Source organism: Chrysemys picta, chromosome 3, assembly GCF_011386835.1.
Source record: "Chrysemys picta bellii isolate R12L10 chromosome 3, ASM1138683v2, whole genome shotgun sequence".
NCBI classification, from domain to species: Eukaryota; Metazoa; Chordata; order Testudines; family Emydidae; genus Chrysemys; species Chrysemys picta.
Window position 1 is genome coordinate 121,233,549 of NC_088793.1, and position 18,704 is coordinate 121,252,252.

Genomic DNA, 18,704 nt, shown 5'->3' on the forward strand with positions numbered 1-18,704 from the left:
GGCAACGAAATGGCAGATGAAATTCAGTGTTGATAAATGTAAAGTAATGCACAGTGGAAAACAATCTCAACTATACATATAATATGATGGTCTAAATTAGCCGTTACTACTCAAGAAAGATCTTGGCATCATTGTGAATAGTTCTCTGAAAACATCCACTCAACGTGCAGGGGCAGTCAAAAAAGATCATGTGGGAATCATTAGGAAAGGGATAGATACGACAGAAAATATATTGCCTTTATATAAATCCATGGTACACCTACAACTTGAGTACTGCGTGCATATCTGGTTGCCCCATCTCAAATATATATGAAAAGGTACATAGAAGGGCAACAAAAATGATTAGGGGTATGGAACAGCTTCCAAATGAGGAGAGATTAATAAGACTGGGACTTTAACTGAGATGACTAAAGGGAGATATGATAGAAGTCTATAAAATCATGACTGGTGTGCAGAAAGTAAATAAGCAAGTGTTATTTACTCCTTCTCATAACACAAGAACTAGGGGTCACCAAATGACATTAGTAGGCAGCACGTTTAAAAACAAACAAAAGGAAGTATTTCTTCACACAACGCACAATGAACCTGAGAAACTCTTTGCCTGAGGATGTTGTGAAGCCCAAGACTATAACAGGGCTCATAAAAAGAACAAGGTAAGTTCATGAAGGATAGGTGCCTCAATGGCGTTCCTGGCCTCTGTTTGTCAGAAGCGGAGAATGGGCAACAGGGGATGGATCACTTGATGATTCCCTGTTCTGTTCATTCCCTCTGAAGCACCTGGCATTAGCCACTGTTGGAAGACAGGATACTGGGTTAGATAAACCTTTGGTCTGTCCCATTATGGCAGTTCTTATGTGCTGAAGTACCTTCCTGAAGAGGGATGCTTTCCTCAACTGGGGCCTTTATGCTCAATTCCCCTTTATAATCAATTCATCCTTTGCGGAAAGAGCTTCATAGTCAAAAACAAGGAAGTAGGAAAACACTTATAATTTTTAAAAGGAATTGTTTAAAGAGTGCTCCTTCACAAACTGGATTTTTTTTAAAAGTTGGTCCATTAAAATAATCACATTGACAGTGTCCCAGCTGATGTAAGAGGGGAAAAATAAGCCCAGAAATAGTTAACTAATAAAGCCAAATTTTGCCCACTTTCGGAAGTAAAGGAGTGGTGCAAGCTCTTTCCAGGTTGTTTCCCACAGCATATTGCTCTTTGTATATGATTTAGTTCCGTTGCTAATAATGCAGAGGGATGTTACTGTCTGTTCTATCACCCTGAATGCTGCTTCTCTCTAGTAAGAAGGAAGTACATGCTTGCACATATCTGAGCACAGCAAGATAAGTGGATGAAGGCAAGCTGAGAAAGCAACAATGGTGTCCTGGTCTATAACAGGGGCTCCTAGGCAATATGATAATATAAATAAGGATTGGGAGCAGCCACCTGAATTATTTTCAAAGGGAGCAGCCATACGTGAAGCAGCTTCACATATGCTTCTGAAAAGGACCAATTAAATCCAACTAATTGTTCAGAGCACTGTGACAATGCCAGGCAGTGTGGTGAGTGGAACAATGAATGCTGAGTTACGGGGAGGGAATGGAGAGCAATGCTGTGGGTGGCGAGGAGGGGGAAGATGTGTGCAAAGAGCATGGAGCTCAGCATTTCTGAGGGGGTTGGAGCAAGCAGTAGACTGGATAGAAGACATGATGATCATCCGGGGTGCCAATCATCACTGAGTTCACACCTCTTTTAAAAGGGTAATGTTCTGAAATGGGCACTATTCATGGGTAAGCAAGGTAAGACAGCTCCAAGTTTTCTACTGTTCTCTGGGCCTAGAAGTTATTTTGGCTGCACTGAAGCTTAGAGATAGATTTCATATTTGAACATGGTTTGCTGAGAGTGCTTGGAAGAGACTAGAGGACCCCCCCCCCAAAAAAATGTTTGCTATTTTGTTTTAAAATGAAAACTATGGGTGGAATTCACCTTGAGCAGAGGGTTAGCACAAGCTTCCAGGGGTCTCTTACAGCCTTTGAACCTCACGGAGTGTAGTCCTTGCCGTCTTGAACAAGGGTGAATTCTCACGCTATTTAGTTTTGGAGTTTAAACATTTATTTCCAGTCCCTACCCATGGTGAGCCCTTGATTTTTCTTAAAGGCAAATAACAAAGCCATTTAAAAAAGAAAAATTTTACTACAATTCCACACCAGCAACACATTATGTCCTGCAAGCACTTAAATGCATGAGCACCTTTGAGGCAACTAGTCACCCTTGAGTCCAGCAGGACTACCCATATATGTACACAAGTGAAATTACTGAAGCGTTTGCAAGATCAGGTCCTTTTAGGTGTAGAATTAGAAAACAGTAGGAGTTTTAACATTTATTTATTGCTGCATTTATACAGCTCCTTTCAATGGAGGCGCTCAAGCCACTTAAATATGAATGAATTAGGCCTCAGAGAACCTGTCTGAGGAATTACTATCCCTATTTCACACAGAGGGAAACCCAGGGTAGATGGAGTCTGTTGGTGCCAATGGATGACTTAGCAGGTATGAACACAGAGTATGTTCCAGTCCACTCTCTATATCAAATCTGATCCTAACTTATTTCTGAGTGGTGGGAAGGGGAAGGAATAAGAACAGGGTACTAAGTAGTAAATTTGGTGGGTCTCAATTATGATTTGGAGGTTATGAATTTAGGCTGGGCTCCACAAAGGGACTTTTTTGAGCACTGCAGTGCCTAACTTTTAAGAGCCTAGGAAAGTCACCTGAGATGTGAGAGATGCAGGTTCAGTTTCACTTTGGATAAATAAAGAGTCATCAGGCCAGAGAGAGCACGTTTGTTTACACTGCAATTCAAAGTTTTTGGCTGGCCCATGCCAGCTGATTTGGGCTTGCTGGCTTGGGCGAAGGGGCTGTTTAATTGCAGTGTAGACGTTCGGGCTCAGGCTGGATCCCAAACATCTATAGTGCAGTTAAACAGCCCGTTTGCCTGAGCCAGAGTCAGCTATCACAGGCAAGCCATGAGTTTTTAATTGCAGTGTAGACATACCAACACGGGCAGCACATAAACTGCCTGTTGGGGAGGCTAGCCCTGGGCTAGCCTCCAGGTCCTAAAGGAGCGCCAGGAGGGTGGGATTCGGAGCCAGGAGAACTGGAGCGGCAGCTGCACGCAAGGAGCATCACGGCAGGGGGCAGGGTCACACCTGGCTGTTTGGGGAGGCAATGCCTCCCTCTGCCTATGTGACCCGACACCCATGCATACCAATATGCCTTTCTAGCCTAGTGCTTGGAGGACTCACCAGGAAGGTGGGAGATCCACAGTCCAGTCTTCCTGCTCCAATGAAAAAATAATTACACACTATGCAAGAGCTTCAACAGGACAGATTGGGGGAACCTCACATCAGAGCAATCCCTGTTCAAGTCCTTCCTTCCTCTCAGGCAGAAGGGGAAACTGAATCCAGGTTGCCCACATCCCAGGTGAGTGCTCTAACTGAGCTGGAAGTTGTAAGATGGACACCACCACCTCCTTCCTGAATTTTGAATGGGACCCAATCCAGTAGGTAACCTCCGAGCATGCCTACCGGATCAGAAGCAGCAGCAGCGGCAGAAACTTAAGCACCAAGGGAACTTTTACAGCAGAATATTTAGGCACTGAGTTTAGGTGCCTATAAAGTTCAGCGGCAGTCAAGCAGGGGTTTTCTGGAACACAGTGGAGCCAAAACTGGAACTTAGGGACTAAACTGTAGACTTAGGTGCCAAGGTACTTTTGTGGATCTGGGCCTTAATGTCCAAAATGTAGCAGTAGTAATATCATGTACATAAGACCTTCATTATTCCCACCTGGAAGGCTGGCTGACTCAAAGACACCACAAAGTACTTTTTTCACAATATCCAGAAGGTAAACAGTAGTCATCTGTAAAGATGACAATACAGTTTGCCTGAGAAACATCTTCAAAGACCAAGCCACTGCTGTTCCTGCTCAATAACCTGTTCATACTTTCTGGAGTTATGTGGATTTAAAAAAGTTTTAAATATATATTACACACACACACACAGACAACCCTCCCTGAGCTTTTGGCAGGAGTTTAGTTCAGTCCCTTTTCACTGCAGAAAAGGGACTGAACATAACTTATAGCTTCTGAATAGTGTGTCTTGGGAATACTAGCTTGCAGTGTTGATTGGGGATCTTTTTTTAAAAGGATCCTGGAAGTGGCATAAATAAAGGGGACAAAGCCAGTGACCTGGGAAATTGATGGTACTGAAAACAACCACCATTTGCAGAAGTAATTCCAATTTTTAAGGTTTCAGAGTAGCAGCCGTGTTAGTCTGTATCCGCAAAAAGAACAGGAGTACTTGTGGCACCTTAGAGACTAACAAATTTAGCTCTAAGATATAACCGCATTTGCTCCAATCCCTCAGAGAGACAAGCACCTACAAGATCTCTATCAAGCATTCTTAAAACTACAATACCCACCTGCTGAAGTGAAAAAACAGATTGACAGAGCCAGACAAGTACCCAGAAGTCACCTCCTACAAGACAGGCCCAACAAAGAAAATAACAGAACACCACTAGCTGTCACCTTCAGCCCCCAACTAAAATCTCTCCAGCGCATCAAAGATCTACAACCTATCCTGAAAGATGATTCTTTACTCTCACAGATCTTGGGAGACAGACCTGTCCTCGCATACAGACAACCCCCAAACCTAAAGCAAATACTCACCAGCAACCACACATCACTGAACAAAACCACTGACCCAGGAAACTATCCTTGTAACAAAGCCCGATGCCAACTCTGTCCACATATCTATTCAAGTGACATCATCATAGGACCTAATCACATCAGCCATACCATCAGGGGCTCGTTCACCTGCACATCTACCAATGTGATATATGCCATCATGTGCCAGTAATGCCCCTCTGCCATGTACATTTGCGGAGAGACTGTCCGGTTTGGCCAAAGAATTAATGGACACAAATCTGACATAATACTCTGGAATCATAATACTCAAAAAACAGTGGGAGAACACTTTAACCTGTCTGGTCATTCAATGACAGACCTGCGAGTGGCTATATTACAACAGAAAAACTTCAAAAACAGACTCCAACGAGAGACTGCTGAGCTGGAATTGATATGCAAACTAGACACAATCAACTCAGGACTGAATAAAGACTGGGAATGGCTGAGCCATTACAAACATTGAATCTATCTCCCCTTGTAAGTATGCTCACACTTCTTATCAAACTGTCTGTACTGGGCTAGCTTGATCATCACTTCAAAAGTTTTTTCTCTCTTACTTAATTGGCCTCTCAGAGTTGGTAAGACAACTCCCACCAGTTTATGCTCTCTGTATGTGTGTGTGTGTGTGTGTGTGTGTGTGTGTATATATATATATATACACATGTATGTGTATATTATATATATATATATACATATACACACACACACACACACACACACTCAATATTTATTCCACTCTGTATGCATCCGAAGAAGTGGGCTGTAGTCCACGAAAGCTTATGCTCTAATAAATTTGTTAGTCTCGAAGGTGCCACAAGTACTCCTGTTCTTTGTCCAATATTTAAGTTTTCTGCTGCGCCATTAGCAGCAATACAGACACAGGTACCATAATCACGATTATGGAATTAGTGTTGCCTAATGGACAACACACTGAACTGGGACTCAGGAGACTTGGCTTCCATTCCTGCCTCTAGGTGACCTTGGGCAAATCACCTCTCTGCACCCCATCTGTAAAACAGGGATAATGATACTGACCTCCTTTGGAGAACACTTTGAGATGTACTGATGAAAAGTGCTATATAAGACCTAGACATTATTACTAGTAGCAGTGCTCAAACAGAGCACAGTTCTACTGATTACAAATGAAAATAAGTTAATTCAAAATAATATGGGTTGAAGATAAAAGGTGAAATTTGAAAAAAATTCTGTAAATTCTCAACCAAGTGTTTGGATTTATTGAATACTCCTGATTGCAAATTTCATTAACATGAAATACTCCCTCTGCTAGAGCATATGAAGATATAAACACTGGTCTACAATTTTTGAGAAGTCATCTACTTCAGAGATAAAATGTGCTATTACATATTTTGATGTGCTGAATTCAAATATGACAATTAAAACAACTGATTGGCTACTGTTTCTAAGATATTTAAGTTTACATTTTACGTCTATGTATATTGTGTAGATAGTAGAGTTTTAATCATAAATTGTAAACCTAGGTCTTTTCATGTGTTTATGGTTGCTTTACATGATAATATTTTACCTGTCCTGTTTCTGTAACACTTTAAAAAAATCAGCGAAAGGGTTATATAAATAAAATTTATTATGAAACAAAAGGCAAAAAACTATTCTGTACATAGTTTAGTCCTATTCAGCGTCTACTTGGCGCTTCTTGGCTTGTCTCTTGTATTCATTAAAATGGAGCATCTCTTGTCACTGTCCAGCAATAGTCTGCAAGCATTGATGGGCTCCATTTGCCCTGATAGCGTTTCTCCATTGTTGCAATGTCCTGGTGAAATCACTCGCCGTGCGCGTCGCTCACTGCTCTGCAGTTCGGTGGAAAAAAATCTAGATGAGAGTGCAAAAAATGTATCTTTAGTGACATGTTGCAAGCAAGGCTTTTGAATGTCTCGAGGAGGTTTTCCACCAACAACCTGTAGTTGTCTGCCTTGTTGTTTCCGAGAAAATTTATTGCCTCTAACTGGAAGGCTTTCTATGCCGTCTTTTCCTTGCCACTCGATGCATGGTCTCATCTCGAAGAAGTTCACGAATCTGAGGACCAACAAAGACACCTTCCTTTATCTTAGCTTCACTTAACCTTGGAAATTTTCCACGGAAGTACTTGAAAGCTGCTTGTGTTTTGTCAATGGCCTTGACAAAGTTCTTCATCAGACCCAGCTTGATGTGTAAGGGGGCTTACACGACTATCTTGCACGACTATCCCATTCGCAGAGAAAACAGCAGTACTTTGTGTATCCAGTCTGCAGACCAAGCAAGAGAGCAACAACCTTCAAATCGCCACAAAGCTGCCACTGATGTTGGTCATAGTTTATGCACCTCAAAAGTTGTTTCATGTTGTCATAGGTTTCCTTCATATGGACTGCATGACCAACTGGAATTGATGGCAAAACATTGCCATTATGCAGTAAAACAGCTTTAAGACTCGTCTTCGATGAATCAATGAACAGTCTCCACTCATCTAGATCGTGAACGATGTTGAGGGCTGCCATCACACCATCGATGTTGTTGCAGGCTACAAGATCACCTTCCATGAAGAAGAATGGGACAAGATCCTTTTGACGGTCACGGAACATGGAAACCCTAACATCACCTGCCAGGAGATTCCACTGCTGTAGTCTGGAGCCCAACAGCTCTGCCTTACTCTTGGGTAGTTCCAAATCCCTGACAAGATCATTCAGTTCACCTTGTGTTAGGAGGTGTGGTTCAGAGGAGGAGGATGGGAGAAAATGTGGGTCCTGTGACACTGATGGTTCAGGACCAGAAGTTTCATCCTCTTCCTCGTCTGACTCAAGTGAGAATGATTCTGGTGCATCAGGAACCGGCAGTCCTTCTCCGTGGGGTACTGGGCGTATAGCTGATGGAATGTTTGGATAATGCACAGTCCACTTTTTCTTTGACACACCTTTCCCAACTGGAGGCACCATGCAGAAGTAACAATTGCTGGTATGATCTGTTGGCTCTCTCCAAAGCATTGGCACTGCAAAAGGCATAGATTTGTTGCACAAGTGTTGCAGCATATGTGTGGGGCCCACCTCTTGTCCTGATCTCCAATTTTGCAGCCAAAATAAAGGTGATAGGCTTTCTTAACCATAGTGGTTATACTGTGCTTTTGTGATGCAAAAGTCACTTCACCACAAACATAGCAGAAGTTATCTGCACTGTTCACACAAGTACGAGGCATCTCTGCTCACTTTGGCTAAACAGAAATGTGTCCCTTTGCAAAGTCAAACACTGACAAATAAGAGAGCACGACACTGTATGATTTCTAGAGCTGATATAGGGCAATTTGTTCAGCAGAGTGATGTAAGCTTCGTTATGATTGCATCATCCATGACTTCTAGGAATAACATGATGCAATTCATATCATGTATGATGCAATACCAGCTTCAGATTGCATCATTCATTGTTTTGCCTAAAAAGCAGGTACTGTCCAAACCCAGTCATAGATTTATTCATAGATCCAGTCAAAGATGTATTTTAGTCATTTCTGATTTAAATTGAGATCCCTTCCCTTTATAACTCACTTATCCTCTGCCATTCCCAAGTCAAGGGTCGTATATACGGACCCAATAGCATATCTTGAAAACTAGAGCCAATCAACAATGTTAAGCATCATTTTCGTTCTCAGTGACCCAGAATTAGTAAAGCTTGACTACATTTATTTCAGAAGCATTTTGGCTGTAGAGCAGTGTAATCAACCCAAGACAGACCTTTAGAATATCACATAGGATACCTCTCCCAATTAAGTACTTTGCCATTTATCCCTGACGTTGACTGAAGGAGTGTAAGCCAGTTTTAAACTTTAACTTTCATATTAAAAGTATTATTACATGCAGATACAGAGTTGGGATAGACTAGAACCACACACAGAAGGAATAATAAAATACCCAGGCCTTGTTAAAGAAGACAAGAAAACAACAATAAATCTCATTAAACTGGAGAAGAAAACAGTCTTCAACATATATTATGCAGGGATATAAACTTCCACTACCAACAGGCAACCCCTAGCAGTTGGAAAATATAAAAGAATGTATGCACCACACCAAATCTCAGTTCCAGTGGATTCAAAGGAAAATATATCATTAGAAGCCTGGGCTGCACCCACACAGAAGAGACATTCGAATGCCAGGTTAAGCCTAATCGACAGTAGCACTGCTTTACTACCCATCTAACTATCCTTACACACCCAGTTTTCACCCAGCTCAGGCTCAGAGATGAATGTTGAGAAATTGCTAGATCACAGTCTTGGATTAGATTTTTACACTTTAGTCAAATCACTTTTAATTTGAAAAATTGGATGGTAGAATCCTTGATATTTAATTGATGGAATTTAAGGCATTAGAGCATGAAGGTCTGTCAGGGGTTCTTGGGATGCAGAGGATAAAGCTGAAATAATTAACACCCCTCCCCCCGCACACACACACCTCATTTGGGGCCTAATCCAAAGCCCAGTGAAGTCTGTTGAAAGACAAGACTCCCACTGGGTTCAACAGGCTTTGGATCAGACCCTAACAGCTTGGAAAACTTGACGCCTCAAAGTAGCTGAATGCAGAGTAACTTTGAAAGTACTTATATTGTCATAATCAAAGCCAGGACCAGTTCAAAACAATCTGAACTCCCCTTCAGCAGAATCCTTCAATTATATCCTGATTCAAAATCCATTTAAGTCAGTGGGAGCCAGATTTTTAAAAGGTACACCTCTACCTCAATATAACGCTGTCCTCGGGAGCCAAAAAAAAAAAATCTTACTGCATTATAGGTGAAAACGCATTATATCGAACTTGCTTTGATCCATTGGAGTACGTAGCCCCCCCCAGAGCACTGCTTTACCGTGTTATAGCCGAATTTTGTGTTATATCGGGTGGCATTATATCAGGTTAGAGGTGTATTTAGATACCTCAAGATGCAGATTCACTAACATTAGGATTTTCAAACACACCAATCTCACCCTTTAGGCACCTACAATACTTTTAAAAATCTGGCCCCGAGTGTCTTTTCATCAACTTTAATGAACTTTGGAGTAGGCCCTTAGGGCCCAGTTGGTAGACCCAAATTTCAGTGTGAGAGACACTCCACTTGTCCCAAACTCCTGTGTCACACTAACTGCCAGGTGTTGGGTCCTGTTAAGATGGATGGCAGGGGGATAGCAAGAGAGAATGTAGCACACTGAAGAAATGGTCCATGTATTTTTGGAAATATTTAGGGGAATGGTCAGTAGCAGGTTCCTGGGGAAAAGGGGGAAGACTAATGTGTCCTGCCTACATCTGTGATTTTGGAGGGGGGGGGGAGAGAGACACTGAACCCCTAGGCACTCAAGTAACTCTGCCAATAGAGCTGTGAGCCAGTATTAGAAAACTCACATTCAACACTATGTAGCATTGGAACTTCAGCAGTAAACCTCATATTACATTGGTGTCCCTCCCATTTCCCCCTCACTCAGCTGTCAGTTTGACAGCATTGATTTTACTTTTCTAAGATGGCTCCTGCCATCAGCTCAGAAGTACATGGCTTTGTGGATATTCAAGACTGTTTCAATCTCTATTTTAGACTTAACATTGTATTGATCAAGACATCCAAAGCTACATGAGCCTCAATGTCAGCACGATTCATAGACAATGATCTCCTACAGGGTCTGTATGCAGATGTGACCCGCTGCACAACTCCCGCTTCCCATTTCCACATGGCAAGAAACAACCTGAATAGCACCGGCTCCCTATCCCTGGATGTCTCCAGACATTTGAGTAACTGTATGTGGAAGGGGCAGATTGATCTGAGTGCGTGTGGGGCAGGGGGCATACATTAGCTATCATGGAAATCTCTCTCATGAAATGGAGAGAGCATAGGAGCAGTTGCTGTTCAAGTTTTTCAGGTATTCGCTTGCCAGCTTTTTATCAACAATTTTAATCAGGTCTTCTCTCCTTTCTTAGGTTTCAGAGTAACAGCCGTGTTAGTCCGTATCCGCAAAAAGAAGAACAGGAGTACTTGTGGCACCTTAGAGACTAACAAATTTATTAGAGCATAAGCTTTCGTGGACTACAGCCCACTTCTTCGGATGCATATGCTCTAATAAATTTGTTAGTCTCTAAGGTGTCACAAGTACTCCTGTTCTTCTCCTTTCTTATTGTCCTAGGCTCCAATCCTGCAACTGGATCCACAGATAGACCCTTACATAGCCATATGGCCCCAGATGCAAGGTTAGGCTTTAGTTTAACGTTAGCAAGAAAAATAAACTCTCTGATTTCACTCCCTTTCTCTTGGATTATTGGGGCTATTTTCGGTCTTGTACTGTTTACCTTCATACATTTATAAAAGCCCTTCAGTCTCTTTGGCTGGTAATAAGTCATTCTGCTTGTTTGCCTCTCCCATTTTCAATTTTTTTTTTATTATGGTAGCATCTAAAGGCCCAAACTGAGGCCAGGGCCCTATTGTGCTAAGTGCTGTATAGACAGTTGAAGACCATCCCTGCCCTCAAAATAGGGTTGCCAATTCTGACTGAAGGTATTCTGGGAGATTTTCTCCCTCCCCCGCCCCCCCAACATAACAATGTTATTTTCTTAAAATATCCTATTAAAGTCTTCCAGATTGCTTTCAATAGTCACTGGGAGATCAATGCCAATTCCAGAAGACTTCAGGCCAATCCTAGAAGGTTGGCAACCCTACCTCAAAAGCTTACAGTCTAATCAGATGCAGGGAGGGAGTAAACAGAGGCACAGATTGTTCAAGTAATTTTTCCCCAAGGTGAAATAGCAAGCCAGTGACAGCAAGAGAATCCAGGTCTGCTGACCCCTAATCGAGGGCCCTATCCTCTAGGCAACTGCCTGAATTCCAATACAGGGGTTTTGGTTCCTTCTTTGCAAATTCAGACCCTTGCAACCATTTCCTTTAAATCTTTTTTTCCCCAGAAGTGACCCTCTATAGGGTATCCACCCCGCCAAACCCAATGCTTCTGCTTCACTTCATTTCTATTGTCCCTGACATCTCCACATCTCTTTTCTGAAGAGCCAGGTGTGGAGAAAATGAAGTGAGTCAGGAACGTCTGAAGAGCTGTCCTTCCAACATAGCAGCAGGACAGACTTGGGGTGGGGGTGGGAAGAGTGTACAGACCCTCTCGTACTTGCTACATGGCATCAGGGTGGTCGTAAGCGTGGGCTCAAGCCCATCAAGCACCAAATCAGTATACCCGTGCCAAAAATATAACTGGGAAGGGCCACACAACACCCTCACTGTCAGGAAGCCCTGTTGCAGGTTGAGTTTCCACACACTAAGGTTACAGGGGGTGCCTGAAATACTGCTCCCCAACTGTATTTTGGTGTAAAAGCTGTGTGCTGTCCCTGCACATCTCTGGCGGTGCAGCCCTGCCTTAATTTCTGCAGTGGGGTCACCAATAAGTTCAGCAAAGCTTTTATGTATCAAATGACCCCCCAGGAGTCAAATTTATTAACAGAAAGTTCAACAAACATAAGAAACACTTTCACCCAAGCTTCTTAGCAGGAAAGCAGAAACTATCTGAGTTTCACTTCCACAGCCAGGCCCTTTCAACACAAGGCACTTGACCTTCATTCCTTACCTGGAGTCAGGAGCTTTCTGGCAGCTACAGCTTTTTTTCCAGACAGCATGCAGCTCCTTTCAGGCTGAGCCTCCTGCAACTAGCTGAGAGGTTCCTTTCCTTAACAGTTCACCTTCTCTGTTCTATAGAAACTACTCTCCCTAGGAGCTCTGGTAGCCTTTCACAAGGTCCAGGTGCTCATTAGCCAATTAGCTGACAGGCAGTTAGTTACTTACAGGTGAGCAGAGATGGGTTTGTTCTCTATCACAGATAGATTGGCCCTTAACTCCCCTTAAAGGGGCCAGCCCCCATGAAACTAGGATTTCCTCATATAGTAACAGTGGAAATATAACTCAGCCAAGCAATGAAACCCAAGCACACAGTGCTGTCTCTAGGACCCTTCCTCACAAAAGTCTGGAAATTGCAGTTGTTAATGAGTGTTTTACTGATGATGGAGGCATGGTGCCTAACACAAGTCTCTAGTGCCGGACTGGCAAACTACGGCCCGGGGGACACATCCAGCCCTTCAGATGTTTTAATCCAGCCCTCGAGTTGCCGCTGGGGAGTAGGGTCCGGGGCTTGCCCCGCTCCACATGTGCCACGGCTCCGCACAGCTCCCGGAAGTAGAGGCATGTCCCCGCTCCGACTCCTACACATAGGGGCAGCCGGGGGCTCCACATGTTGCCCCCGTCCCAAGTGCCTCCCCCGCAGCTCCCATTGGCTGGGAACTGCGGCCAGTGGGAGCTGCAGGGGCAGCACCTGTGGATGGGAGCAGCATGCAGAGCCGCCTGGCCGTGCCTTTTCATAAGAGCTAGAGGGTGGACATGCCACTGCTTCCCAGAGCTGCTTGAGGTAACTGCTGCCTGGAACCTGCACCCCAAACCCCCAGCCCTGATCCCCCTCCCATCCTCTGAACCCATTGGTCCCAGCCCAGAGCACCCTCCTGCACCCCCATCCCCAGTCCGCACCCCCAGCTGGAGCCCCCACCCTCCCCACTCCACTGCTCCAGCCTGGAGCCCCCTCCTACACCATGAGCTCCTCATTTCCGGCCCCACCCCAGAGCTCGCACCCCCAGCTGGAGCCCTCACTCCCAATTTCGTGAGCATTCATGGCCCACCATACAATTTCCATACCCAGATGTGACCCTCAGGCCAAAAAGTTTGCCCACCCCTGCTCTAGCGTATCCTAATGCAACACACAGACTAGTGTGTGCTGATATTGCCCTCTTGGTGCTGACCCAAAGTAAGAATAAGAGATATAAAAGCCAGGGGAATTCTCCTTTAGCTCAAGTGGCAGAGACCAGTGTTTTTGAAGCTGAAGGTGTTGCATCATTAGTACTAACTGGGGGCTGAGGGAGGGGGGATGTAAAGCACCATCGCATGTGTGTATAATACAGTAATTATGCCATGGCTGTAATGCATGGTTTCATTATACTGACCTCAGGGGTAGAGCTGGGAGGGCTGGTATGGTGTCCTCCAGGGTTAGAAAGCCTCATCAAGGAGTGCTGCACAGAGTGTTCTACCTTGCCTCTAATGTCAAGCAGTAAAATCAGGGCACATTATGTGAGACTACATCCTTCTCCCCCCAGTAGGGCCCAGGCCAGCCACGTGATTGTCATCAAAGATACCTGTGACAGAATCCCCACCCTACTATGACATCGCAACTTGTAATGCACTGAGAAATGTAAAGTGGTACGACATGACCAACAGACAATGGTCACTCCACATAGGTATTTCTATTTCCGATGGGGATACACTTTTCCCACAGTAACCATACTCTATTTAAGGGCTTTGCGCAAGCACAGATTACCTCAGTGGGTGCAGCACCCTAGAAGCTCTATAATACTCCTAAACTGGAAAGCTTGCCTCATATTCCAAAGACGTGCTTCAGTCGGACAACAGCCTACAGAAATCCTTATGCAATACCTTCTCTTACTTAATTGGCCTCTCAGAGTTGGTAAGACAACTGCCACCTGTTTATGCTCTCTGTATGTGTGTATATATATCTCCTCAATATTTATTCCACTCTGTATGCATCCGAAGAAGTGGGCTGTAGTCCACGAAAGCTTATGCTCTAATAAATTTGTTAGTCTCTAAGGTGCCACAAGTACTCCTGTTCTTTATGCAATACCTTCGCCCCTAGACCAGAAAGCAGAACTGGGTCGGTTTCCCCCTGCTTGAAAGCATTGCAGAAGGCACTGATCATGCTCAGTTCTTCCCTATAGCTCAGCATAAGGTAGGTTTTTCCCTTCCCGATTGAAAGTCATCTAAAAAGAGGCCTGAAGACTGTCTCCCACCTGAAAACACCTTTATGAGCTGTGAGCATCAGCCATAGAAAAGAAAGAACAGGTAGCTCCTGTAATGCTGAAGTGTTCCACTGTTCCTGGAGAACAGTGATCTCAAGGGTCAGAAGAAGAGGGAGCTCCCACAAATGGGTGACCCCTTCCTTCACAACTGCAACTGGGGATGGGGAAACAGCCAACATTTCAGGCATGTGATCATAGGTAGGAGAGCCCGGACTCGCAAATCAGCTGCCCTTCATCAGAGATGAGAGAGACTACCCAATTGCCCCCACCCTCCCATGACTTATTTCTTTTAAGCAAAAAGCCAGGCTAATTCTATAAGAACTCCTGGTCTTTGCACAGTACAGTGGAAGGAGAGGTCCCAGCCAGACACACATTTGTTGCTGAATAGGACTTTGTGACTATGATACAAAGCGATATGATTGACAAGAACTGAATTCTATATCTAGTAGCCTGGAAAATATTTAATATAGTCAGTAGGAGGGAATGTGGTGTAGTGTAGTGTAGTGGATGAGGCACTCAAGTGGGAATCAGGAAACTTTTGTTACTGACTGCCTCTGATCTGATCTGGATATACTGGGCAAGTAACTTCACCTCTCTCATAGGCACCGACTTTCCCTCTTTCACGTGGGTGCTCGAACCCCCCTCTGCCCCCGCCCCCACTCCACCCCTTCCACGAGGCCCTGCCCTGCCCCGCCTCTTCCCACCCCTTCCCTGCCCCTATTCCAACTTCTTCCCCAAATCCTCGCCCCGGCCCCACCTCCTCCCCTGAGCACGCCATGTTCCCGCTCCTCCCCCACTTCCCAGAGTGTGCTAGCGCTGCCAAACAGTTGTTTGGTGGCGGCCAGGCGGGAAGCACTGGGAGGTAGGTAGAGGAGTGGGGACGCGGCGCGCTTGGGGGGGGGAAGAGGAAGTGGGGCGGGGGGTGAGGGGAGCTTGGCTGCCAGTGGGTGCAGAGCACCCACTAATTTTTTCCCGTGGGTGCTCCAGCTCCAGAGCCCCCACAGAGTCAGCACCTATGACCTCTCTGTGCCTCAGTTTCCACACCTATAAAATACAATCCCTTACAGCTTTTTTATGAAACACTTGGGAGATTCTACAGATGGAAAATATCTTTATAATGATATTCTATGTGTTCCTCTGAAGCCTAGAATGTCTATTTAGTCAGTGTGAAGCAATGAAAGGAGCTACAAGCTTGACTGAGAGCTCTTTTTGTTCAGAATGTCAGCAGGCTGAATCTTCACTGGGTTTCACAGTCTGTTACCATCCATTTTTAAAGTTCTCAGCCATTTTGAATTTTACAGATTACTCCCATGATGTGTACAGCTACAGTAAGGCATGTATCTATGCCATGCTGAAAGTCTTAGACCATTGTGATATCACAGGTAACTCAAGTAGTCACCAATCTCACCCTACAGCTAATTTGCATGCATCATTTTCATTGGTTGTATGAGGGAGACTGCACAGATGGTGGATTATGGCCCAACTGCCATCCACACAAATCAACACAAGTCTCTTAGCACAACATCCCCAAACACAAATCAACACAAACCAGCCTACGTAATAACTCCAAATATGACTCTGAAGGCTAGCCTGTCTGTTGCGTCAGTGTGAAGGTATGGAAACAGCTAAAAGCACAGTTGAGAGTTCTTTACCCTCTTTTTGTTCAGAATATCATCAGGCTGAATTATCACTTGGATTCACTATCTGTCACCACGCAATTTTTAAGTTCTCTGCAATTTTTGGCTTTTTTCCCCCACACATACATGATTCTACAAATTATACCCATTAGTCAGCTACTAGTGATTATTAAAAACCTGGACAACAGTTTTAGCTGAGCTGTACATTCACAAAGAGCAATCCCACCCACCAGCCAACTGGAATACTTTTTCTCTGTTCAGGTCACTGCATACTTTACAATGTGATATTCCCTATGAGCCAGTGGCTGAATTCCAACCTCTTCCCATGCTGGAGTATCACTAAAGATTATGCATGTCCCTTTTTGCAGAGCATTGTACCTGTAGTCTCACTTTTCCTGCATATTTATTGCAGTTTTTAAAATGTGATTAACGATGTAAGTGCACACACCTGAATTTTAAAGATATAAGAAAAACAGCATGATTTTGGATCTTAGTTATGTATCAGAGTAAGGAATATACACAGAAACCATAGGCACCTGAAGCCAAATTTTCTTCTCAGTTACATTGGAGTAAGCACATGGAAGTCAGTGGGCTTGCTCTGGTGTCAAAGAGAAGAGAGTTTGGTTCTTGGTCTCTTAATTTTTTCTTTTGCAAGTGATATTCAGTTTGGGGTGCAATGATTATCACTCCAGAGTGAGGTTATGTTCCCTTGGTATAACTGCCAGCATTAGTTGCATCACGGTCTTAGAAGTACATAAATCATCTTATTAAGCATGTACAGGTCTTGGAAATGCAAGACAAATAAATATGGGACTAGACAAAAAACAAATGCACAGAATATAAAGTTCTGGTCAGAATGGAACACATCCTCATTTACTGTTTTGTAACACATGGGTAAACACTCACTTGTTGAATCAAATCCTCTTATGGAATATTTCACAGCTGAACAATGCTCTATAGCAGTGGTTCTCAAACTTTTTTTTGCGGACCACTTGAAAATTGCTGAGGGTCTCAGAGGACCACTTGATGATCTTTCCAAATGTTGTTTGTACCATAGCTAACTATTGTAAAGCACTTTGGATAAAAGCGCTATATAAAAAAACTTAATAATAATTAACTTTTTTTGTTCTACAAATAAAAGCACATAACTCAAATTTTAATATCAGTAGTCTTATCTTTCTAATGCAATGGATGTACCCTCTCTCCCCCACTGGGGCTGGGAATGAGGAGCTCTCTCCCGCCACAGAGCTGAGGCTGGGAAGGAGGGGCCGTCTCCCTCCCGGCAGCCGCAGCCCTGCAACTGGGGAAAGTCGCCTTTCTCTGGCTGCCACAGCCCTGAACATCCCAAATCCCCACCCCCTTTTCCACCCCACTCCCCCTCCCACCTACCCCCTAATCCCCCCCAAGGCCACCACCTCACCTTACATGTGCGTCTTCTCCAGGGTCCAGGCACCTAATTACTGGAGCCACACCTGTGCAGCTCCACTAATTAGGTGGGTGGCCCTTCATTCTCTCATGTGCGACCGCCCAGGCATGACCGCCCAGGCATGCACCGTAGAGGGAACTAACCATGCACCACCTGAATGGAGCTCACAGACCAGTTTGACAATCTCTGCTCTATAGTAAATATTTGGACTAACCAATGCAGTGTTGTGCAGGCAAAGTTGACCTACTCTTATTACTGTTGATAGGCTGAATATATTCATTTTTACAGAAAACCACAGGTTTAAAACAAAAAAGCCAACCAAACTTTAAAACAAATATTCAGCACAGCCTCTTCTTCATTATTTCTAAACATTGCTCTCAGATTGTTATAGCTTATGGAATTCTTCTAGGTACAATGGGAAAACGAATACACTTCATTTATTTCAATACATACCTACATTTTATTCAAACAGCTAATTATCTAGGCATGATACAGTCCTCTTGATGTAGAAAGCATCTCCATGAAAGCAGCTGTGAATAGATGGTCACAAATGTCTGTTTCCAAGGCAACACTATCCCTCCCTGCCCCCCTCCTCTAACCTCCTCTATTGTGATAGGGGAAAACCAAAATGAAAGTGGAGGGGAGACAACAAATTGCATGCTGCATCCTAGCAAATATCAATCCAAAACGTACAACAAATGCAAAATTGTGAAAGAAATCTAGATATTTATATTTAGGGCAAGGTCCATGGTATTTGTAGTTTCCATGGAAACACTAAGGAGAAAAGAAAGAGCATGTTGCATGGCACAAAGGGAGCCAATATGTAAGAGGAAAATTCTAGTCAGCTTCAGCTTTTTCAAGCAAAATGATTAAATATAGTAAAAATATTGAAACCAACGTACCGCACAAATGGAGAAAAGAAAAAGGAAAAATGATCAGAGTAGTTCTTTCCTATGAGCCTGCAAACCTGCTGCTCACCTCTAACCACATGCTGCTCACATAAACACTTAATTGTAGCCTGCTTCTTTCTGTCCTTTGA

The 18,704-nt window shown here is 43.9% G+C and overlaps 1 protein-coding gene across 12 annotated transcripts in view; it reads right to left on the bottom strand.

Moving 5' to 3' along the window:
* The window catches only part of AGPAT4 (1-acylglycerol-3-phosphate O-acyltransferase 4), a 183,453-nt gene that overhangs the window by 114,527 nt on the left and 50,222 nt on the right, over positions 1-18,704 (bottom strand). Inside the window, exon 2 of one of the 12 annotated variants that reach the window (XM_065590392.1) lies at positions 18,123-18,195. The exons of 7 other annotated variants lie outside the window; for them this stretch is intronic. The gene's annotated coding sequence lies outside the window, so the exon portion shown is untranslated. Of the gene's footprint in view, positions 1-12,318; positions 12,469-13,735; positions 13,882-17,659; positions 17,801-18,118; positions 18,196-18,704 lie in introns of those variants that run through there. 4 more of the 12 variants (XM_065590391.1, XM_065590390.1, XM_065590395.1 and 1 more) reach the window with 4 other exon arrangements.